The sequence below is a fragment of the Spermophilus citellus genome (assembly GCF_964194105.1).
Source record: "Spermophilus citellus genome assembly, chromosome: 3".
Classification (NCBI taxonomy): Eukaryota; Metazoa; Chordata; class Mammalia; order Rodentia; family Sciuridae; genus Spermophilus; species Spermophilus citellus.
Window position 1 is genome coordinate 203,394,491 of NC_138184.1, and position 26,201 is coordinate 203,420,691.

The window sequence follows — 26,201 nt, forward strand, 5'->3', positions numbered from 1 at the left end:
GTCAGTGACTCAATTATACCACCACAGCAAGATTAATTCTGTAAGCCTGGGAATGCTATATCATCATCATCATAAATATTCACATTTTAAACATTCACACTTGCATAGGCCAAGATTTAATTGAAGTTTTCTGTGATTCACTCTGTTCCTTCCAGAATGAAACTTGTATTTAACAAAATCACCACACTTGACAATTATTCTCAAATTAATGAAAAACCATGCACTCAAAATAGCTTTGTTTCTCAATAGCTTCCTTCTTTTTTTCTTTTGCTGAAACGTCTGTATTTTCAGTCTTTGATGAGGTCATTCAGTCCCCCAGGACAGAAATCTAACACTTAGCCTTCTCTCCTCTCTCAACATCACCCATTTGCCCACTTTTTTCTATTTTTTTAAGAGCCTTCCATGATTATATTTGATCTGGTTGTGTTTTATATTACAGTATATCATCAAAAAAGTTATGAATATACTATTACAAGATCACACAAAACCTATCCAAAGCAGATGGCTCTTCCATACACATCCTAAATGTGTGTCGGCTCTAATTAAGAGTAAGATTATACTATAGAGATAACATTTTATCCAGTCAATTCTGTCAACTGTTGAAAACATGATTATTCCTATTGGTCTTCTTAATTACTCTATTTTCCACAACTACAAGACCTACCAGCATACTCAATTTGGTTGGTTTGTTAATTAAAATAGTTTTTTTAAACACACATTAAAAATGTGAAGGGTACAAGAAGGTATTTGGCAAAAAATAAATCTCCCTGCCATACTCTGCTTCAGCCACCTAGCTCTCACTCTCTGGGTCATCATTTACCAATACTCATCTATACTTTAAGGTCCACAGATTCCATAGACATATGTATCACATTAATAATTATGTGTGCACACACACATATAAGTACACATACACAAATGATAGTATAGAATGCAGAATATATTGTGTATTGCTTTTGTGACTTAATAACTATTTAGGTTTCTTCCTTATACATTTATAGAAAAATATCTCTTGCTTTTGGAAGGCCAGAGTGTATTTCTTTGCATGAGCATAACATACTTAATTTAGTTCTGGTCCTCTATTGATATGCATTTAACTTGTTCTCAATTTTTTTGCTACTCTAATAATGCAATGAAAATTCTTGTATACAAAATTCCATCCATGAAAAAATGTCTGCATGATAAATTCCTAATTTTCATGAATACTGGAAATGTACTCGAGACAAGAGGATATCGATTGACCCTTCCCATAGCAAACAAAGAGAGCTCCTGTTCTTTCTCTGTCACCTATGCTATGTGTTATCAATATTTGATTTTGTCAGCCTCATAGATCACAAATTGTTTCTTGTTGCAATTTAATTATTATTATTTCTTTCTTTTGGGGGATAGAACCTAAGGCCTTGCATATACTGACCAAGCATTCTACCAGAGAGCTACAACCTCAGCTCTCTTGTTGCCATTTACATTCCTACCAAGGATCTTCAGAGGTTAAAGAAAACACAAAATAGATCTCCTGTGACCCAGAAAATGCAGCACCTGAGTCTAACATAAAGAACACAGATGCCTTTTTAAAAAAACTACATCTAATTGCTCTTTATTTTCCTCTAAAAATTGCCATAGACATAAAACCCAAAAGGCCAAGAAATTTGTCACAGTCCAACCATCCCAGTGGTATCTGTCTTCAAACTGATGGTGAAATCCATTCTTACTGGTTACAGTAAAGGACTGAGGACATCTGGTACAAGGATCCACAGAGCCATGTCCTTAAGCTCAGAAGTTGTACTGATTTCTCCTGATTTCAGCTGGGAGGACAGGCCTACTGCCTTGCTGCTCTGACACCTCTAGTCTTGAGTACATTACCTTGATTTCTCCCATCCTGTGTGTGTCTCAAGTACACAGGTGCAGGCAAAACTTTGCTAGGCACGTGGGGTTCAGCTGGAGTCTATACCTTGTGCTCTTTACTTTGTCCTTAGGACTTGGGAGCCTTTGGCAAGGCTTGAGGCTGCAAGTGCTGACATCTGTGCAGATTTTTCTCAGCCCAGCTGAGCTCATCTCTGGCTCCCTGAGGAGGCAGCAACTGATTCCAGGAACTGCTTGGAATTTTCCTCTCATTTACAGATATTTTCCCCTCACCCATAAAACACACAACGTTCCTCCCACAAAGCTTCCCATTTCCCTTGAGAAGAGTTAGCTTGAATGTACTGTGAACTGAATTCTGGAACACAACACAGGAACCTGATACTTCTGAAGATCATGTACTTAAAACACACTCTCAGCCATGAAACCATGACTGGCCTTTACCACACTGAGCGTGGCAGAGCCTCTAATTGGGTAAGCACTCTTCAAATGAAACTAAAGAAGGAACCCTTGTAAATACTCTCATAGAATAATTTGCATTACTTTCATGGTTAAAAAAAAATTTGAACTTATTTCCTATAACTGTATAAAAGAATAAAACAAAGGTTCATAGAATACTAATTCTAAAATCTGCATGACTGAACCTACAAGTATTAGTTTTTGTAATAGGTCATGATAATCACAATAGTTGGTGACATTGAGACTTTATCTATCACACATGTGAAACTAAAATCTCCTTGAAATTTATATTATACTATAATAGGTCCAGAAGTAGAGGGGCTGTTTCATTAGCTGATATTTGCCTATTATTTCCTGGCACACAAAAATGTTTAATGAATGAATGTTGACACTGTTCATACACTCATATTTTTTACTCAAACATGCAAAATAAATCTAGAATTAAGTATAAAAATCATTTTCAAAAATTATGGAAATACCAAAACTTTATAAAGCTTTCAACATCTCCTTTAATGTTTCTCTTCATTTTCTTTTCTCTCAGATTAAAGGTGCAGCCTCTTTGTTTTTGATACATGTAGATATAGACAAATTTTCACTTCCAAAGTTTTAGAATTTATAGAATGCTTTGTTAATTAACCTTTTTACACCCAATAGACATGTTTCAAAACACTCATTATCCTTTAATAATCTGAGCACAGACCACTAATCAGCAGCATCCCCTCTTTCCAGTTGCTTCATTGGTTTCCCATTAAGAATCATATTGATCATCAAATTACTCTTTAACCTCACAGTCACTGTAACCTTCTATTTTCTTAATTAGCTTCCCTCCGTATGTCTGCACACTCACCTACTGCTAAGCCCCTCAGCTTTATAGGCTACTGAAAATCCCAAATTACTGGCTCCTCCTTTGGAAAAAAGTAACATTTCTGAAACTTTCTAACATTCTATTTTTGTACATATGAATTGGAAATGTCAGTATGACTGGAAATACTTGAAATCCTAAGTAAGTCCTGTTAGTTCTTAATATTAAAAGATATGTATTACATTATGAATAACAAAATAAACATTGTATCTCCTAATTATCTTGTAACTGTAATTTATTTTAAGAAGATTCAAAATATGTAATTCAAATGTTGATTTAAGTAACTTATAATATTCACAAAATTCATGTGATTCAATCAATTAGAGCTGTTTACAAGAAAACATTGAGGCTTCCTCTTTAACATGTCTTATTAATTAAATCAAAGACTAATGAATAGAAAGCAATCAAGGATTGATTGCCAGTGGAGACATTAATTCAGGTAAATAATGTGGTTTTAAAAAAATGCTTCTGTGGCTGGGGTTGTGGCTCATCAGTAGAGCGCTCACCTAGCACATGCGAGGACCTGGGTTTGATCCTCAGCACCACATAAAAATAAATAAATAAAATAAAGGTATCCAAAAAAAAATGCTTCAGGGTTAGGGCGTAGCTGAGTGTAAAGCTCCTGCCTTGCATGTGAAGTCCTATGTTAGAACCCCAGCGCTACAAAAAGTAATGATAAGCCTGGCATAGTGGCGCACGCCTGTAATCCCACTGGCTGGGGAGGCTGAGACAGAAGGATCAAAGCCAACAGTGAGGTGCTTAGCAACTCAATGAGACCCTGTCTATTAATGAAATACAAAATAGGGCTAGGTGTGTGGCTTAGGGGTTGAGTGTCCCTGAGTTCAATCTCTGGAACCAAAAAAAAAAAAAAAAAAAAAAGTAATGATAACCATTTTTTAAAAGCTTTAAACTGTGTTGCTAATACCACAAACAGTATATTGAAGACATTAACAAATTTTCCTCCAGTTACTTGTAAGTTACGTTTATTGGCACTTTATTTCAGCGATTCTCCACTGTTCTCTTATTCTTCCAACAACTACCATTTCTAGCTTGGCCTCACTGCCAGGCACAATTCAGGCCCCAAGATAGGTGACAGGTTGCTTTAGTTTGCCCATCACATGAGTTGAGCTATCAAGGGTAGCACAAGGCACAGGTGCACACACAGGGGAGACAGCTCCAGGCAGATAGATGTGGGGAAACTACATGGCCAGGTAGAACCACGCTGAAGTGGCATCCAGTTTTCAAACTGGTTCAAACCAGAAATCTCAAAATCTGCCAGCTTCAGAAACTCGGCCCACAATTCTATGCACCTTAAATTTGTAGATAAAAAAATTTTCTTGTGAGAGTGAAGCAAGGTGTGGAAGCTTTGAATAAAGAGAACAGTCTATTTTTTTTTTTTTTTGGTCCATTTGTTCATTCAACATTTTGAAAAACCTAAAACTCCCCACTTTACTCAGGGAACATTTTCCATATTCAAAAGATGATGCTCAAAGAGAAATTGTTCACAGATAAACAATTCTCAAAGGAAAGCCTAAAGGCTTTCTATTCCATTAGTTACCTCAAATTAATAGGATAACTTAGTACAATAAAACAAAATTACAAATATTATCCAGGTCATCTTTGAAAATAGTGTCTATGTGCTAACACCTAGAAGAAATTATGTCTAGAGGATATAAAGGAAATTAAAGAATATACCTAAAAGAAATTTAATATACTCTGGGAAATCTAATATATTCTGCCTCTCTCATCCATTATGATTGTGTCTCAGGAGAAGCTGCTAAGGAAAATGATACCAGGTGCAGGCAAATACACTGTTTTTGTTTCCATGCTGTCTTGGTAGAAGGAAATGCAGATACCACTGAGGGAGTGACAGTAGCAAGCTGTGAAATAGCAAGGGCAATACTGTGGTTGAATTTATACACTTTTGGAAGAATTATTTAAAATATTTGAAAAACTACACTAATTTTTTGCTTAATTTATCAATACCTTCTTTTAAAAGTAGTTCAAATGCTGACTACTCTATATTATATATTTCAAAAATTAAAAGCTCAGCTATATATTCACAGCTTTGCTATTGTCATCTAAATCCAATTTGCATTCAGCTACAATTGAGAAGTCATTTGAAAACTAACCTTCGTTTCTCTGGCATATCCTGACAGTGCTATCTGCTATACTTTATTAAAAAGTATTAGAATAATTACAACTTCAAGGTACACTGTCAGTAATTACATCTTGTCTTAATCTTTATCAAAATTGTATAGACAAAAGTAGAAGATTAATTCTGATTCCTGTTAAATTAACTTCTTTCAAATAAAATCTGCACATTAATAAACAATAGTGCATTGGGTATTTATTAAAATATGACTAACAACAAAATGTCTGAGAATTTCATGCAATGAGAAAATATATTCAATTAAAAATTATTATCTATAAAAATAAATGACTTACTAAAGCACAGTTCATCTTTATCAATATTTTTATCAAACTTTCAAACTCAGAATATTTTGAAATATAAAATCAGACTTTTGAATAATGTTTTAAACATGAAAATGTTCATAGCAGAAAAAAGAAGTCAGAATGTTTCAACAATTCCAGGACAACCAACTTTGCACCCTTCCAAAAATTAAATCTGTCAACAAAGGAATTTACAGTGCTGTTACCTTGTAATTAGAAGTCACATCAACAACAATTCAGGCTCCGAAGGAGACAAAGGTCCTCATTGGCTTACCATCCTCAGCTCCACTTCCTGAACAAAGCAGTCCCTCAAAGACTTTGGAACTCAAAGTCCTCTATAGTGAACCAAATCTTTAATTCTACCTTATGTTGAGACAAAATGCTGCTTCTTGTAAGTTCCACTCTGACTTGTGTTCCATATTCACCAAGACTAAACTAATTGCTCTTCCACTTCACTAAACAAAGTATCTAGCCCCTCATTCAACAAATACTGAGAGATTATGAGTCAGTGCTTGAGATAAAGAATGGACATTAATTTCCAAAGTTCATGTATGAAGACATGAATTGGTGTGAATATACTTTGTATACAATCAGAGATATGAAAAATTTGTGCTCTATATGTGTAATAAGGATTGCAATGCATTCCACTGCCATATATAAATAAAAAAAATTAACAACAACAAAAAAGAATAAACACTACAGATATGTCTCTGCATTTAAGGATCCAACAGTGTGGCCAAGGAGACAGAAACAGCCACCTAGGCACAAAGATGACTCAGACATATTCAAAGGGGATCTGTAGCCTCCTGCCTGTCAAATGGTCCAATGAGGTCATTGGTATAATAATATCTGCAATTAAAAGACACCAAATATATTTAAATATATAAGTAGATTGTGAAACTAAGAAGAACATCCTCAAAGGTCATATTTGGTTGTGCCATGGAACCACCTCATTAGTTTAAAACCTTTTAAAATAAAGAGACTATCTCAAGCATTTACTTTCCCCTTCACACTCTTTCATATACACTGTCCTTCAGTGTAACCAAACAACTGACATGGAGGAGTTTCCCTGTAAAGACCTATGATATGTGCCAAAGGAAGAAAGGATGATAATTTGAATATTGCCATCTGATCACTATAATCACTTAATGAATTATAAATGGTTGCTAAAAATCACAAAAAGAGGCTACCCAAATTTAATGGGCCTCTTGATGGAAACTTTCATGCTCTTCCATGGAATAAATCCAACCCAAATCAGACAACATCTTAATCTAAGCACTTATTTAAAGGATATAAGAAGCAAGCTAAACACCACAACTGGAATATCACAACCCAAAAAATCCAGACTACAAGAAACTCTATAGATATAAACCTAAAAAAATAAATTTCAAGGAAGAAAAGGGGAAGAAGGCACCCATAGATTAAAGGAATGACATATAATCTTAATTGCAATTAATTGGAGTACACATATTGAAACTTACCTTGATTGAAACAAAGTGTATTTTAACACAGACTATCTACTTGATTAGTCTAACAAACCATCATGTTTCCATGTTATCACATGATATTATGGTTATATGCTCTAAAACAAAATCCTCATCTTTCAAAGAAAAAAAATGTGGTACAAAATAACTGGAGAAAACAAATATAAATGAAACAAGAGCGGTCATGTGTTGTGAATGTTTGAAGGGGGTGATAAGTTCAGAGGGGTTTACTATGACTGTGATATTAATTCCCATAAAAAGTTTGTATAAAAAATACCCAATATATATTGGGATAAAAGTGATGAAGGAAAATCACAACATGCTATATAAAAGAATGAAGAACCTATTTTAAATTAGACAGAAAAGTATTCTCTGAAAAGATAACATTTTAGCCAGATATAAAAGAAGAAAGAGCAAGCAAAGAACAGTAAAAACCAAGGGAACTACCTGCAGAAAATTTCAGAGACAAAGAATGAGAAGTTAAACAAAAACATAAGATGAAATCAAGCAAGCAAGAAAGAAAGAGGGAGAGAGGGAGAGCAGGTGAATAGAGCTAGCTGGGAAGTGAGAGAAACATCTATAGAGGGTCAGGAGCCAGATCATGGAGTCCTTTGGGGCAATCGGAAAGGGTTCATAGAACATCACTGGAAGATCTTAAGAAAGGTAACAGCATGATCGCATTGTGTCTCCAGCTCACTTGCTGTGGTGTGGAGAATTCCTCAAGGAGCACAACCCTGGGAGGAAAGAGGGCAGTGAGCAAGCTGGCATAGAAGGTCCAGGTAAAACATGAAATATGGTGTCTCTCACACTGGGTTACTGGTAAGAGCAACAGGGAACAAAAAAATATTATTGTGAAGACAAAAACATATATGTTGTCAGGATAAACTGGATTGGATGCAGGGAAATTAGAAAAGAATGACTTCAAATTTCCTGGAGTATTGGGTTGTTTGGAGGTACCATTTATTGAGATGAGGGAAATTTAAAAATGTGAGATTTAGACAAGTAAAAAAATGTGAGAGTTAGACAAGTTTTAAGAATCTATTTGACAAGATCTGGATCTGGAAAAATCCAACCAAAGATGTTAAAGGAAGTATTGGCATGCATGGGTCTACAACTTAGTACAAAATCTAGGCCAGATATAAATTGTGAATCACTTGGAGGAATTCAGGGGACAGCCAGTTTTCTGTTAAAGCAGGAGTAACAAAAACACTCCAGAAAAAAAGTTTGAGAATATGCAAGAATTTGTTGGTCAGGAATAATGTCTTTGATCTAGGAGATATGAGAAGAACCTGAAAAGTAGAGGAAATAGACCAACATACACAAAAAGTAAGAATGAAGAGATAAAGTGAAGGTAGAGACACAACCATTAGAAAAGCAGTGGCACTGAGGATTTTCATTTCCCCTCATCCCTCCCTCAAGGACACTTGTCTGGAGAAACGTATTACTGAAGTCCTTGAACATGCTACATTTTACATTTTCTAGAGAAATCAAATTTTCTCCTTTTGAGGTCAAGTTGCTACTTCAAATAGATTTTTATCTTCAGTAGCTTTTTGCCACACAGAAAATGTTTCCAGAAAGCAGAAAAGAAAAGAATATACTTCTTGATGATATTATCACTTTCCCCAATCTTGCATTACTTAATATGTTCTCACTAATTCTTATGTACTCTATCTCACACTATATCTAAAAATCAGATCAAATCCATTCATTCATGGTTTTCTTTTTTAAACCTCACAGCATCACAATCAGAGCTGTCATTACACAAGCTGGGATTAAAGAAAAGAGGATAAAATCTGATGCTCAACCTCACCACATGTCAAACTTTCCAAACATAAGTTTAAAGCATGATTCTTTCATTTCCTAGCAGAGTCACAAATGTTTGCATTTCTCTGGCAGAAATGTCCAGCATCGCAAGAGACAACCTTCTAGTCTCAGGGAAAGAAGCATCTCAAAGAAGTTAAATGAGATGCATCAAAACCACATAACTGATTCACTAGGAGGCTTGGAAGAGTCCCCAAATACTCACTGTCAAGTAGAGTTAACCACAGAGATCTTGCATTCCCCATTCAAAAATAGCCATACAAAATTAAGTGAGGCTTGCAACAGCAGGATAAAACAATTACAGCAGCCCTGGAGAGCGATAAAGGCAAGGGTATTCAGAGTTCAGACTACTCTACCCATTCTAATAAAGACCAAAGCACGCGCGCGCGCGCGCGCGCACACACACACACACACACACACACCTCCAGTTTATGTTACAACCAGGACAGCAAGCTAATATTTTATTGTTCTCTTCCTTGCTGAGAGCCACAGCCAAGTAATATGATGCATAGCATTTTTGGTTGAAAGGTGACGCCAGCTAGCCATTGAGATGATATGATTATGTTATGTATGTGGGTATCTCCATATATCATATATGAGGAGCACTCATGAATAAATGGATCCGGAATTTTTTTATTATTCACGTGATTTTAATGGTTTAATTTAAATTGGGTAAACAGCTGTTGAGGATTGTTTTAATATGTGTACAAATAAGCAGGTTAACAGATCTGTTTGTTTACTTTCACCTTTCCTTTTCATTATATTTAATAATTCTGTTCAGGATAACGTAAATTGTTCAAAAAATTGTTTTCTTAGTACCTGTTCGAATGTTACATAATTTTTTTTTAGCATCATTGTCAGAATTCCTATCTTCATCCCAGTGCCGGTGAAGACAAAGATGAAACCAAACTACAGTTTCTTCGATAGTTATCACAACAAACTGTATAAACTGATGCATCAATGAATAATAACTCAACAAGTAATGCTCAATCACTGAGTCGATTTATTTTGGGAGGATATGGACATATTGATAGATTCCTCCGCTTTGAACTGCTTACAAAACTTGCCTGGACTATGTATCACTTGTATGCATTGTGCTCTATCTGTTGATGCATCGGATTATGAACTATGGTAGTGCTGGCGTATCTTTGCTGATGTGTCACCAGTGTTGCAATTTTTTCTAAAGAGCCGTCAATTGACTTGGTGTTGTGGCATTTCTGTATCCTCCTCCCTTCTACTAGTGATGGTCTAATTTTGGGGGCCAACAGAGGTGAGGCAAAGAACCTCACCTCCCCACCGGCACCAAGGCCAAATTTGGGGGCCAACAGAGATGAGGCAAAGAACCTCACCCCCCCCACACTGGTGCATAGGCCTATCCACAAGTATGGCTATATGCTGGACCGGTAGTCAGTGACGGGTATGATCCAATTGCAGTGGTATCAACCTAAGACAGGAGGCTGATGCCTAGAGGTCAGTTTTCCGATGACGGGAAAGAACCATATGTTGAATTGGACAAACCTAAAAGGCATGGTCCCTAGCCACATTGCTTGTTGCTTAATTAAACAGAAGGGGGCAGATGCTAAGAGCCACAGCCAAGTAATATGATGCATGGCATTTTTGGTTGAAAGGTGACGCCAGCTAGCCATTGAGATGATATGACTATGTTAAGATTTGCATTCATATGGATATTGGACTCCTGCTGTCCACCTCGGCCTGCTACAGGACTCCTGGAGAGTTCCCATTGGTTGGGGAAGTGTGGTAGGAGGGATTTCCGGAGGAGGAACTTCCTCTTGGGATGGGGAGAACGCCGTGTGTGTGTGTGTGTGTGTGTGTGTGTGTGTGTGTGTGTCAATCGGCAAGTCCAGGGCATTGGCGGCAGTTTTAAAAAATAAAGTTTGTTCCTACTTGAGTGGCTCATGATTTTGTGCCTAGCCAGACTGCAGCACTTCCTCTCTTCTCTCTCTCTCTCTCTCTCTCTCATTTGCTTTGTTTGTTTGCCTGCAAACACCCATGGAGAACTAACAAAGAACAACTTCACACAAGTCTAGTGAAAAGGCTAGAAGACTAGTAGTAAGCCAAGAGCATTATGAGTAGTTTTCATCTTCTCCAAAAGAAATTATTACATTCAAAATTATAGAAAATGGGGGCTGGGGTTGTGGCTCTTGTGTCCATCTACAACTTAAAAAAAAATAAAGTCATAGAAAATGTTAAATATATATAATATATATAAAAAGAAATTTATATATAAAAAGAAATTTATATATATAAATTAAATATATATAAAAAGAAATTTCAATAATATCAAGAAAAACAAATTTATTTGTTTCAATATAAGCCTTTTATGGCAAAAAAAAGGGAAGGGATTACAGAAAAATGCTATAATAGCATCACAAATTACCTAAATCTAAAAGACTATTCTTCTAAAAATAAGAGTCACATAAAATGGACTATTTTAAAGGCAAGTAGGGTGCCAAATTAAAATATGATTCCTTTAAATATAAAGCTGAAAATATTAACCTTCATTTATGAAGGTCAAGGTTGATATTCATTCATATATTACTAAAAGCAGATTAAATGAAGACCTTTACCAAAAAAAATTACATAAAATTACTAGAAAACCTATGCTGGTATCACTTCCCAAACCTAGCAAGAAGGAACATAAATTTGCCTTATTTGGAATAAACTAGTTGTCTATGCTGTAAATAAGTTTCAAATCATGATAGTGGTGGGTTGTAGTTCCGCAGTAGAGCACTCGCATTGCAGGTAACAGGTCAGTCCCCGGTACCACAAAAAAAGAAAAATTAAAAGCCACGATAGCTTTAATTCACAAACAGCACCAATGCTGAATACCCCTATTGCTTAAGTACCTACAATGTCGCAGGCACAGGGCCAAAAACTTTATTTACATTGTCTCAATTCCCATAAGAGCTCTGTGTAATAGATACTATTACTTCACTTCACAAAGAAAATGAGGCACAAGATGGCTCAATAATTGCTCTAAATCACACACCTAGAAGTGGCAGGTCCACTTTTTGAATGCAGAGGTCAGACAATCTAAGAAGGTGCCACTGATGGATGGCACTACTATTCTACTCCCTTCATCAGAGGCACCGTAGTTACAGCAGTGGGTTTTTTCAAGACATTGGTATTCAAATTATTTAATCTCAAAATACCTTTTATACTTTTGTGGTTTCTAATAATTTTTATGAACTTCAATATAAAACAATATATCTTAGAACGACATTAATAATCCATATCCCAATTATAACACCAAAACATGCTGGTGCTAGAATAGTTAGAAAGCTTAAACCAACAATAATCTTACTATTCAGACATAAATTCTTCAATGTGTTTGTACCTTCCAGGTTGTTGGGTTTTTTTTTTTTTTTCCCCTATGTGTAGATTTTTTTTCCCCAATTAAAAAAAAAAATCCCTACAGAACTTTTATATATGATCATTTATTTTATGGTATGTACTTGTGTTAATAATATGTACTTTAACTTGATGGGCTAGAGTAAGAAACCAGGAAGCCTCAATTTCCAAAACATGCTTTCCTTTTAAGGAATAAGGCCCCAGTACATCTTTCTTTCATAAAGTTTAATGACCTCTGAATTTGTATTTACTGGTGAAAGCAACCTTTATGGCCAAGCAATAATGGAGTGCTTAAGGATTGTGGTCCTGGCAGTCACATGAGGCAGAACTTATAGTGCACATACCTCTGAGATGGCCTGGCTAGAATTTAGTATACTGAGACTGCCACATAGCCCATGATATAAACATCTCCAGGATATACATGCCAGTATATTTTACTCTATGAACCCAGATATATGATATGATCTTAGACCTGGAAGAACTAAGACTCATAGCATTCCAATGTGCAGTTTAATAAAGAATTTCCTATGTCCTGGTTACAAAATTTTACCCCCCAAAGTTGTGAGAGTTTCTTCACATCACACTTAAAGAGTCTTATCATAGAGTTTCTAAAAATTTGCCTCAATCATTACATGCATAATATTTATTAATTGAGCATCTATTAACATCACTGTGACAGTTGTTGAATAATATGCTAACATAGACGAGGGAGACACAAGGCAAGGCAGTGACTGAAACACACAGAGTTAAAAAAAATATTTTTCTGACACTTATTACAATAGGTGTCAAAACTACTGCAGAAGGAGAGAGAGAAGTTGGACTCAACTCCAAATACAACAAAACAAGTGAGGATTTATAAACAGGGGCAGGTTGGGGGAGTCCAGGGATGAAAAATTACTAAGAGCAGACATGAAGGGTAGGGAGAATTCTTTCTAAACTGACTTAGCAAGATTCTTGATGAAGGCAGGTAGGGAGATCAGATATCAAGGGTGGAGCTAAACTGATTTAGGATTCTTGTTAATACTGGCTTATATAGCTCTGTCAATGACAGGGACCAAGATCAAGGTCTAGTCAAGAAGAGGGCTTAGACAAGCCTGACCAAGTTGGGAAGGACACGGTATTGTCAAACATCTGCTAAGTTTCATGGTATAGGTATGACTTCAATTAAGCCCTAAAGACAGACTAGGATGTAGACATGCTAAGAAGAGAGGAAAGCCACTGTACGTGGAGGGCTCTGTCAAGAAAAACATTCAGAAACAGGGTGAGCAAAGCACTTAGAGACTGGAGAGAAAATCAAGTGTGTGTGTGTGTGTGTGTGTGTGTGTGTGTGTGTGAGTATAGGGTAGAGCTTCAAATGAAGATAAATAAGAAACAGTGAAGTAAAAACTAGCAACAATACTCATCTTTATTGGTTCATTTAACCAATAAAGGGAAAGTGAGAAATATTCTAAATACCTACTTCATTATGTAAGTACAGATTAAAACAAACTGTACAATTAACATCTGTATAATCAAATACATTAAAAATTTACAAATTTCCAGGACTTCAATATTATAGTTCTGTATTTATACTATAAAATACCTCATAATGAATCTCTACTATCACAATAAAGAGATCTCAATACACCAATGCTACTTCCAGGGTTTTCCGAGCAATCACATGTTCAATGCCATCAAATTGGGCATTGGCATCCCTCTTCTACAGAGCTGACTGCTTTGCTAGGGCTAGTGCTACAATGTGAGGAAAACTGATAAGGTCTTCAACAAAAAGCTATTCAATAATGTTAAGCCTCAGATATCAAATCTACTTCTTGACAAGAAATCTGATTTTCTTTCATGTGAGACAACACAAGTTTAGCCCTTTGAGGAAGACGTTTCCTTGTACTGATGTGTTTCATGCAGTCTAGCTTCAATAAATGAATGAGTGAAGTCAGCTATCCCAAGTAAGAACCAAAACAGCAAGCAATTACAGATGAAAGACTACATTAGCTTTTCCTGTTCACGGAGCAACTTATGAAACGAAGTCACAAAAGTCAGCTTTCCTCGATGTCTCTCTTATATGCATGTCAACCCTTACAGTCACTAACGGAAAGCACTCTGATATGCTTTTCACTTAAGTTGAAAACTAATATTAAAGGAGAAAAATCCCTGGCTTCAGGAGACACATATATTTAAAAGCAATATTGCTCAGTTTTAATCCAAAATTGGCAATGAATCCAATTGTCATTATTCTTCTCTATCTGAAGCAGATGTAAATTCTCAGTTGTCATCCTGAGGGACCCTTCCATGATGATATCTTATATACATATCCTAGCTCAGAAAAAAAATGTGGACTTAGCTCATTGCCACAGTCTGGCTGGGCACAATCAGGAGCCACTTGTCAAAAGAAACGAACTTTATTTTTAGTACCACACATGCCAAACAAAACTGCTCCTCAGGAAAAACCTTCAGAGCCCAACTGCCACCACAGGCTTCCCATAAGCCTCTCAACCTCCCCCACTCCTCCTGCTCTTGAGGCCGATTGGCTGGGTCACATGGGCGGAGCCAAAAAAAAAAGGTCCCCCAATGAGCAGCTCCGTAGTCTGAAAGGGCGGGGAAACAGCCCAATGAGCATCACCGCAGAGGAGCCAATCAGCTAGAAGTTGCTGGGCGCTGTGAGCCAATCATCAGCTGGCAGTCTGAAAGTTTGCTGGGGCCCCTTGGGCTGTAGCTCTCAACAGCTCATGTAATATGTTACCTAATAAAGAGATTTCAAAAAAGAATGGTATATCTGTAAATTGGGTAAATTGAATATATATCTCTAAATCTATGCCTAATCTGGCAGACAAGAGTTTTAATTACTGATTAGTAATTGTTGGCTTCTTTACTAATATTTATCTGTACCCTTTTTTTTGTTCAAAAAAATGTTCATAAATATTACTGTCAAAAGTAAACACTATAGGCCCAGTGTGGTGGCACAGGGCCGTAATCCCAGCAACTCGGGAGGTGAAGGCATGAGAATTAGACTGCAAGTTCAAAGCCAGCCTCAGCAGATTAGCGAGGCACTTAACAATTCAGCAAGACCCTATCTCTAAATAAAATATTAAAAAGGGCTGGGGATGTGGCTAAGTGGTTAAGCACCCCTGGGTTCAAACCAGTGTTATAATTTCTTTTTAGTCACTTACCATTCATATTTCCACTGTCCCAGGCTACTCCACAGTGACATCATGGAGAATTTTGTTCTTTATTTCACTCAAGTGATTTGTGGATTTCCATGTGCAAAAGTAGGTAACTGCATGAAATAGAACATCATATTCCCCTTTCCCTTCTGTGGATACGTTTATTTTGGAGATAATTTTCATTCCATTGCTGCCTTCTCATTTGGGCCTTAGCCTAAGGTTTTATGAGCTCCCATTTATCTTACTACCTTTTCATTTATTGCTATAGGAGTATATGGCAAACAATCTCTGGCCCATCAGTACCATTACAACCCTTTTATCATCACAAATAACAGAGGAATAATATTATAGTGAGAACTGGACCCTTAAAAGGTAAATTTCATTCACATAGGTTTTTAAGTAAATCAGAAATTCAACATTCTTAATCCTCACCTGACTTATGTCCCTGGGACTTGCCTCATGAAAGATAAACAACTTTGTTAATTTACATACAATACAAAGAATTGTCTTTGTCTTTAGAAATAAATTTTGAAAGAAAAAATACCATTTATTTCCTTCTTTTTTCCATGATTTTTAAAATCAAGACTACTAATGAATCAACTGGACTTACAGATTCTGAATTTAAGAAAGAGAACATGACAACTCATGTGTCAGATACACATCAACCAGCATGCTACAAAAACTCACTAATGTTGAATGGTTAAGAAGAAAACATGACCAAATTATATACACAATTTGAAAATAGGTTTACTCATTTTAGATAGATGGAATGGCTCCAACTTTAAAGTATATTGAGAAAGTGACAGATGAAAAATTGAGACTCTCAAATTTTCAGTAGTCTGTTACTAATAAGGTGTAGTCCCATCTTTCAATCTGCCAACTCTGCCTCCAACTTTCAAAGACAGTATCAACTTCCTCTCTTTATCAGCTACTTTTCTTATTCATGATGTATGTATGTGGTGTGTATATATATAAAACAAAAAACTTTTGAAACTTAGAAAGGGAAACAAATGCACAGGCTATTAAGTATCTATCAACATTATCTCTATGCAGATATCCAGCCATAATGTCTTCAACAATAGCATTTGTGATTGTTGGCATCATCTATGCAACCATATTTAGTGATAAAAAATAACTTTAAATACAGTGATTATATTCAGACCTTATGAATTAAACAGGCTCTTTTTAAAGCAAAGGATCAATGGTAAATTATTTCAGTTCACATCAACTATGACAAAGATGTTTAACAATGTAAGGAAGTACTGTCTGAGAGCTTGTGTGAAAAAAATAATACAAACACATAAATGTTCATACTTATAAAAATACACAAGGAAGTAACTAAAAACAAGAACAAAGACCATGAACATTTGGCAAGTTTCAAGAGACACAAAAGACATAATCTTTTTCTCCTCATAGCTCATTTCTTATGAATACTCAACTATATTCATAGCAAGTCCCAGAGACATAAGTCAGGTGGGGCTTAAGAAGGTTGAATTTCTGATTTACTCAAAAACCTATGTGAATGAATTTTGCCTTTTAAGGGTCCAGTTCTCACTATAATATTATTCCTCTGTTATTTGTGATGATAAAAGGATTATAATGGTACTGATGGGCCAGGGATTGTTTGCCATATACTCCTACAGCAATAAATGAAAAGGTAGTAAGATAAATGGGAGCTCATAAAACCTTAGGCTAAGACCCAAATGAGAAGGCAGCAATGGGATGAAAATTATCTCCAAAATAAACGTATCCACAGAAGGGAAAGGGGAGTATGATGTTCTATTTCATGCAGTTACCTACTTTTGCACATGGAAATCCACAAATCACTTGAGTGAAATAAAGAGGAAAATTCTCCATGATGTCACTGTGGAGTAGCCTGGGACAGTGGAAATATGAATGGTAAGTGACTAAAAAGAAATTACAACACTAGTTATGCAAGAAATTGGCTGTGTACCTCTAGAGTTAATAATTAACAAGGGAGGGTTGAGGGAAGTAGAGATTTTAAATCCCCCTGTACAACCAAAAACTGACACAAATTAAAACTCAGATCTAGAATTAGGATGATTGTGTCTAAACTCTGGTTCTGCCCTTTAGCTATATAATTGTGGGCAATTTATTCAACCTTTATAGGTCTCAGTTTCTTTGTCTATACATGGGGAAATTATTTTATTCCAAATCTCTTCTAGAGTTATGTATGATAAAAGAAAGCTTAATAGCTGACTTTCACTGAACATACACTTCATGTAGACAATGTTCCAAATACTCTGAATGTATTCACTCACATATATTCTTCACAGCTGTGTGAAACCAATTCTCTTTTTAACCCAATTTTTATGGATGAGAAAAACAAACTCAACCTATTCAACAAATATTTATTTCATGACTCCAAATTACAAAGAGAATGGTAACAGCAAGAGAGAAGATTCACAACAATAGACATTGTTATTTTAAAAAATCACAACTAGCATCAATAAAGAAATAGGAAGCAAGAAGAAAAACCAATGCACTACCCAGAATTTTCCCTGATGTGTCTGAATTCATAGAGCCCATGAATAAATCCTAAATGAGATGATGTTGACAATAAAGGAAATGATTTCAGGTATATAAATAATCAGAACAAGAAAAGGGAAGACCATACATCTGGCACATAAAGAATAAAGTTCAAATGTTGGAGAAAACAAAGCTCCTCGAATTTTTCCATCAAGAGAACCTTCAAGTGTTTCCTTAATCATTTTCTCTCTCCCTTCTACTGACTTCTTCATTCCAGTCCCTATACACCCTCAACTCTTTTCCATGTGATTTAAAACTAAAGCAACATGGAACACTTTTCTCCTTTCTTCTTCTTCTCCTTTCTTCCCTGCCTCACTCAAAAGTAGCATGAGTTTCATCCTCCTTTATTCTACCTCCCTTTTTCTCTTCAACCCAAAGCAAAATTAGGTCTACAACCCCATTAGTCTCCTAAACATACCTAAGAAAAACATTCCTTATTGCAAAATGGATTCCTTTCAGGACACATCTGATTTGACTTTCTGAATAGCTGACATCACCATTCACACTCTCCTGAAACTCCCTCTCTTCCTCCTTTTCTTCCCTGCTCCCTCATTTCTTTCCTTCCTTGCTTGTTGGTTTTCTTAGTGCCTAGGTAGTCCACCTCCTTCCTTTCCTTTGCTTTTTCCTTTGTCCAGCTGAAAATATTGATTTTCTGTTTTTTCATCCTTTCTATTCCATTCAGAGATGAGATACATTCTATTTTAATTTAATAATCAACTATGCTTTACTTTGGGCAAAGTTGCAGGTGCCCACAACCCTCTAGAGCTTAGCATTTAAACTTTCCAAGAGCAGAAAATATGAGTGTCTATTTAGTCAATCTCTTTCTCATTAGGAATTCTGCTTCCTTTGGAATCCCAATAGGCCTCCATTGTAACACTTATTTGGCTTCTCGATAGATATCTCAATCTCCATCTTCTTTCTCCTAGGTTTTATCAGACACACAATAAAAGCCTTTAGTTCCTCTTCTGCTTCCTCAGAGCCTGTTTTTTCTTTTCTTTTTTTGTCTGTCAATACTTGTGCTGACTGCTAAGCAGCTTCAATTCACTCTCCAGTCTCACCCATCAGGCCAATTAGGAACAACTCTTATTCTCCACTGGATTACAATGGGGTTTTCAACTAATAACCAAAGTGCCTAATCTTTACAATTCTCCCCATCTCAGACAATACTCACAGATTTATAGGACCATTGATTTAAATCCCGGAAAACAGAGATAGTATCCTGGAAAACAGAGATAGTTAAAAAGCAGCAATCCCAAAGAAATATTCTGAACTAGAGACCCAATTATCTTTTAAATTTTCAAGGAATTTGTTATGCAGGGAAATGTACATCTGTTTCCTTGGAACTCCAGAAAGAAGTGAGAACATGTTTGCTCAGGAATCAATTGTTAGCATGAATGATGTCTTATGCTTGAGATCTTTAAATAATTTCCTTTTTGTCTAAGACTTTTTAAGCTCAGATATTTTGCTGGATCAAAGCCAATCAGTTCATATGATCTTTTCCATTTTCAGATTCTGCTGACAAGGTTAGATATCACTCTGCAGTGATTCATGATGAAGCCACAAACAAGACCCTAAAGTTGAACTTCTCTGGCAACCGGAGCATACATCACTCCTTTGTCCAAAGCCCTCCCTTTTGATCCTGGCCTACCTGGAACTTATATCCTCCTCTACATATACAGTGTTGATAATACAATCTTTCACTGACTTGCTCTTTGTAATCTGTAGTCCTATACTTTTCACTTGTGTGCTGTCTCTCCAGCATTACTCCTAACAGTACAGTAGACACAGAATGTAAGTAAGCATTTCTCTAAAACTCACTGATGCTTCCATCCTGTCAGCTTGGACCTCTAATAGCACCCAATTTCACCCAAGCCCCAGTTTCTTTATTAATTCTTGTTTTAATTTTTCCACATTTCAAATCTCTTCAATTACTCTGACTCTATCATTTATATCATGAGTAGTAAGGGATCTGAATAGGTTATCTGAATTTTAAACTGATCAGTTGCTATTTCACAAAATCATGAAGTCTAATCTCTAGATCTTCCTGTGTCTATGGTTGTACACCAAGCTCATTAACTTGTTGATTGATTTAAAATTAATTGACAAATCTGTGTTAGAGAGATATTCCATAATAATCAAAAACTATTCACAAATGCTCCACAGGTTCACTGAAATTAATGCGTCTAAAGACTCAATTTGATCCCAGAATAAAATGCTTTAATCTAATTTTATTTTTTGGCAAAATATTTTATTGAGATTTCAAATGCATAAAGCAACATATAAATAAAATCATCATATAATTCATCCTCCAAATGGGGGCAATATTTACAGTAAAAAGAAGCACTATTAATAATCAAACAAAGACAACAGGCATAAACCTGGACTACCCCAGGCAAACCAGAAAACAAGATCCCCTTCTACACAAAGCAACTCAAACCAAACAGAATCTTGTCTTTCTCATGATTGTATCTAAAAACCTAATTTAGTTAATCCCCAAAGGATAAGTGCTCAGAAAATACAACTGAAAGAACTCTGTGCAAAGGTGAGCCCAAAAATTAAACTCCAACTATAATAGAATCCAACCATACGAGATTTTAAAACATGGCCCCAATTATCTTAAATTTCTCGTTGAGTGGCAGAGTCACTTGAATCTGGTCTATTCCAACACTTGATCAACAGAATAGGTGAAAATAAAACTGTGCCAGTCCTAGGTCAAGTCCTTAAAATATTGGCTGCTTCTGCTTTCTATATCTAGGTAGTACTGTTTAGATCATCAAATCCTCACTAATTTTTTTTCTGCCTACTTTATCTATCAATTACTGACAGAGTAGTTCAGTCTCTAATTACAATAGCGGATTTGTCCATTTTTCTTTTAGATCTATTAATTTTTGCCTCTTGTATTTTGATATTATTATTTGATGTGTACATATCAAGGGATTATTACATGTCTTTTTGGAGAAGAACTGACCCTGTTAACATTATGTAATTAATTCCCTTTTCATCCCTGATTGTTTTCGGAATCATCCATAGAAGGGCCTACTTTCTCTGAAGCTAAACATGGTTCTTCCACCTTTCTTCCATTTTGCTAGCATGGTACACCTTTCTCTATTCCTTTACCTATAACCTGAGTTTTATATTTAAGAGATTTCTTATAGACAAATACATTTGGTTCTTTTTTTAATCCATTTTGAGTCTTTTAATTGGCACATTTATACTGATTAAATTTTAAGTTTCTTATATTTATATTAGTATATGACATGTATGTAATATTTTCTATTCATTATATTTGTTTTTCCCTTCTGATTTTATTTTCTGATTTCAAATAAGCATTATGAAGACTGCATTTTATATCCTCTTAGTGAATCAATTATCCTTTTAAAAAATTTTATAACATTCATTTTTTACTAACCCAAGTCCACTTTCCAAATAACTATATCATATCATTGGTTGTATGGGTACCTTACAACACATTCCAATCTCTATCCCTTGTAAAACTGTTGTCGTCATTTCACTTTTACACATGTTGTAATCATCCAATGCAATTACTATTATTGCTTTATATAAACAATTTACTTTTAGTCAATTAATAAGAAAAATAAAATACTTCATTTTATCTTCATTCATTCCTCTCTGATCCCCTTCCTTTCTTCTACATAGATCCAAGTTTCTAACCAATATAATCTTCCTGCTGTGTGAAGAACTTACATTTCCTTTAGGACAAGTCTACCAGTAACAGTCCCTCAATTTCTCTGAGGATCTTATTTCTTCTTCATTTTTAAAATACAACTTTATTGAATCTAGAGTCTTGGATTGGTGGGGTTTTCCTTTAAGAAAAAAAAAATTAAGTATTTCACTCTACATTTTTTGTTTGCATAAGGTCTGATAAGAAGTCTTATATAATTCTTGTGTAGAATTTCCTCTACAGGTAAGGTGTTTTATTCCTGTAGCTTCATTCAAAATTTTCTCTTTGTTTCTGCTTTTCTGCATTTTGAATATGATATTGCTAGGCAGAGGTTTATTTTAGTTTATTTTGGGGGTTTGGGTTTGGTGTGGGTGTGTGTGTGTGTGTATGTCCCTTACTTGAATGTTCTCTGAGCTTAATGTATCTGAGGATTATTATCTATTATTAATTTTGGAAAGGTTTCTGACATGATTACTTCAAATACTTCTGGTCCATTATTTTCCTGCTATTCCAACTATACATACATCACACTTTTTAACACTGCCCTACAATTCTGAGATGTCCCTTTCCTCCCTTACTTACTTACTTACTTACTTACTTACTTTGCATTTCAATTTGTCAAGTTTTTATTGACTTATCTTCAAGCTCACCAGTTTTTTTTTTCCCTAAACTGGGTTGAGATTATTCTGGGTTACATAAAAGACATTTTTCATTTCTGTAACAGTATTTTTATTTCTAGCATTTTCCCCCTGGATTCTTACTTAGAATTCCCATTTATCTGTTTATATTCCCCACCTGTCCTTGCATATTGACTTTTTTTCCATTGAAGTTCCTTAACATATTAAACATAGTTATTTTCAATTGCCTGCCTAATACTGCAAACATCTAAGCCATATTTGAGACAGATTGTGATGCTGTTTTGTCTTTGCAGGTTGTACTTTTTCCTTGGCTTCTGAAATTTTCTGTTGAAAGCCAGACACCTAAGAACTTATATTAATTTAGCTAAGAGATGGGCTATTTCTACTATTTGCCACAGCTACAGGTACCAGAGTCTTCATATTTACTCCAATATTCCTGTTCTTACCTTCTCTTGACTTTAGATTTCCTTCAGTACTCCTCCTCAGAGGGAGTGTCTCTTGAAGCTTTTTTTTTTCTTTTTTTAGCTCTAATTCACTGTCATTACACTAGAAGCCTGCTGGCATGGTGGCACAGTACAGGCAAGTGTGAGTATTCTCTACAACCTTCCATGCAAATCTACATTCTTGTACAGGTCTGCTTTCTATGGGTGTGGCCTTTGTGTTTCTCCAAATGTGTGGCATTTTTTCTCCTTCTATCCCCTACCTCCTTGCCTGGCTACAGTGTTCTCATCCTATATCCTTAACAGTGGCCACTACTGATTATGGTCCCCGCCATGTAGTTGATGCAGGAAGGCTGAAAAGAGCTGGAATAGAGGAAATTCCCTTTCTTCAGTTGGGAGCAGGCTCTAACATAGACTTTTCTCAGGAGAATAGGCCATTGTGAGAAAGAATACTCTGGGAGCATTTTGTGATGCTTACTCTCGCCCTCTACCTACCAGAGCTACAAGGGGATCTCTGTAGGATCTTCATTGTGAAAACCTACTAGTGTACCTGGAGGTAAAGCCCGAGGAAGAGTACAGTCCTCCCTAAGATTGACGCAACAGTAGCTCTTACTCTCATGTTTATACATTCTCAGTCTCTATTAATTCATAAAAATTGCCATACATGTGTCTCCACCAGTTTATGAACCTAGTGGTTTTGCTCCAGGTAAGCAGATCTTGGCTATGTCCTTCTAGATGTTTCTATCTCTAGAGATTAGGATAGTGAATTGCCCTGTGACCTCAATTCTCTTGACAGGTTTTTAAAAAGTCATTGATTTGTTCTTTGCATTTATTTTTCTTTGTAATTATGAGATTCACAACTTCTAAACTCTTATGTGTTGGAGCTTAAGCCACAAGTCTCACCTCCTATGTCTTAAGATGCTCACTCTGAGAAACCAGTCACCACACTATTAGGAAATCTAAGTCATGTGAAGAGGCAACACAGACTCAAGTCATGTGAGTGAACCATTTTAGCAGTGGTCCCTCAAATTCTAGTCAAGCTTCACAGAACAATACTACATGGAGCAGAAATACACTTTTTCTGTGTAGTCCTTTCCCAATTGCAGATTCATGAGCAAAGCAAATAATAGTTGTTTTAAGTCTCTCAGTTTTGAGGTGATTCACTTTGGACCCATATATAAATAGAATGTTCCTAGGATAATGCTCAAGATCCTGACAACTTCTCAAATTTCAATCCATGCCAGTCTCCCCTGCAGCATCCCATGTCTCCATTCACACAGCTCTCTCTGTGCAGAAAACACCAAGATCCTTCTCACTCCAGGGGACTGAACTGAAACACTCTTGTCCCTATTCTTTACCTGGTTAGTGACAAGTCCTTGATATCTAAGCATATATGACCTCTCCTCTGTCCATCCATCTAAAACATACCTATTGCCCCCTCCCTCACACACACACACACACACACACACACACACACACACACACAACACATAGATTTCTTGTCCTTCACACTACTTGTAATTACAGATGTATCTGTTGATTTGATTAATTTCTGCTTCCCACATTGGATGATAGCTCAATGAAAAGATGGACTCTCTCAGTTTTCTTCACTACTACTTAGCCATTACCTAACTAAGCACACAGAAGACAGAAGGGGCTTAATAAATACCTCAGAAGGAATAAGCTCTTGTAAATAGACACTGCCTCCATGTATTCCTTATTTAGACTAGGTTCCTCAATTTTGGAAGTAGTGACATTATGAGCCAACTAATTTTTTGTTGCATGAGATTGTCCTGTTAATTTGTAGGATTTCTCACATTTGTAGCATCTCTGGCCCCTACATGCCAGTAAAACCACCATCACTTTCCAAGCTGTGAAAACCAAAAATGTCTCCAGACCCTATCAAATGTATCCTGCTAAGAAAAATCTCTAGTTGAGAATTGCTGGTTTAGACTAGAAAGTTGTTGCTTCCTAACATTCTGCTTTAAACTAAAAGAATGGTAATAATAAAGAAGCCACTCTGGAATGTGAGCACACTTCAAACTAAAACCAGTCTCATCATCATCTCCTTCCCCTATTTCTCCTCAAAAATCACTTAAACCAAACTATGGGAGAAAAATTCTAAGAGTCCTGGCATTATGAGTTTAAATTATTTCAATAATTGAAAATTTCCACATAACTTTTTCCAAAAGACTTGAGACATTAACAGTTTAGATACTTGCTGAAGACAGCAAATATCACTGATTGTTGTTTTGAGGGTGTCCTAATCAAATGATCAACAGATGCTGATAAGAAAAATGGCTAACAAAGGCTAATACACTTAAACATTATCTAACAGGAAAGTTATTCCAGTTTAGTTTACTCTAATAATTAAAATCATGTTTTTTGCTTAAATAATAACCTCATTGTCACTTTTGAAAAAAATACTAGGCATTGTTTGTTTTATCTGCTTCAAGCTAAAGGAAACCAGCTGTACCAATGAACCAGACTCTGATGCCTGCATTCTTCCTCTGAAGGAGGAAGTCAGGGCTGAATATGCAATTTGATTAGACTTTAGGGCTTTAAAAAACAAAATTAGCAGATGTTGGTGGGTGGGCTATTACCCTCCTCAAACTAGGTAAAGATAAGGATCCTACTTTTGCAACTTTTGCCTATACTCAAGGAACACAGATCTGAAACTAGGAAGCAACACATTTCATTTACTCCTTTAGCTACTTTTTAAAAATATCCAATTTCTCCTGTTAATACATTGTAATGATGCCACATTTTTTTTATCCATTCATCTATTGAGGGGAGGGGAGGGGAGGGGGGATAGTAGGGGATAGGAAAGGTAGCAGAATACAACAATTACTAATAGGGCATTATGTAAAATTGTGGATGTGTAACCGATGTGATTCTGCAATCTGCATTTGGGGTAAAATTGGAGGTTCATAACCCACTTCAATCTAATGTATGAAATATGATATGTCAAGAGCTTTGTAATGTTGTGAACAACCAATAAAAAAAAAGAAAAAAAATACATTGTAATGCCATATTGTAAGAATTAAATTGTGAAACAACACTGATTGTAGTATACTGTAATGCCAACTTCATATTCTTTGACTAATAGTGTGGTTGCAGGCTTGATCTTTGAAGTAAGCTACAATAATAAGCTTAGGCCTATGAACGCACGTCTAAAAGAAATCAGAACAGACCTAATGAGAAACAGAGCAGGCCTTGGGAGCACCTTCAGCAGAGCTTATAAAATGTGATCAGATTTCCCTCTCTCTGCACAAAGTTCCCATTTGCAGGCAATTGACCTCCTAGGACAGTGGAAGTCAGCATGATAGTCCAAGTTTAAACACTTAGGATCAAAACTTTAGTGAACCATAAGTCCAGAGTTTTCCATCTGGGGGTTTCTGACTTTTGGAATCTTCAAACTCCT

At 35.9% G+C, this 26,201-nt stretch overlaps 1 protein-coding gene across 2 annotated transcripts in view; it reads right to left on the reverse strand.

The window, feature by feature from the left end:
* Positions 1-26,201, reverse strand: part of CDK14 (cyclin dependent kinase 14) — a 600,063-nt gene that overhangs the window by 407,443 nt on the left and 166,419 nt on the right. The gene's annotated exons all lie outside the window — the stretch shown is intronic.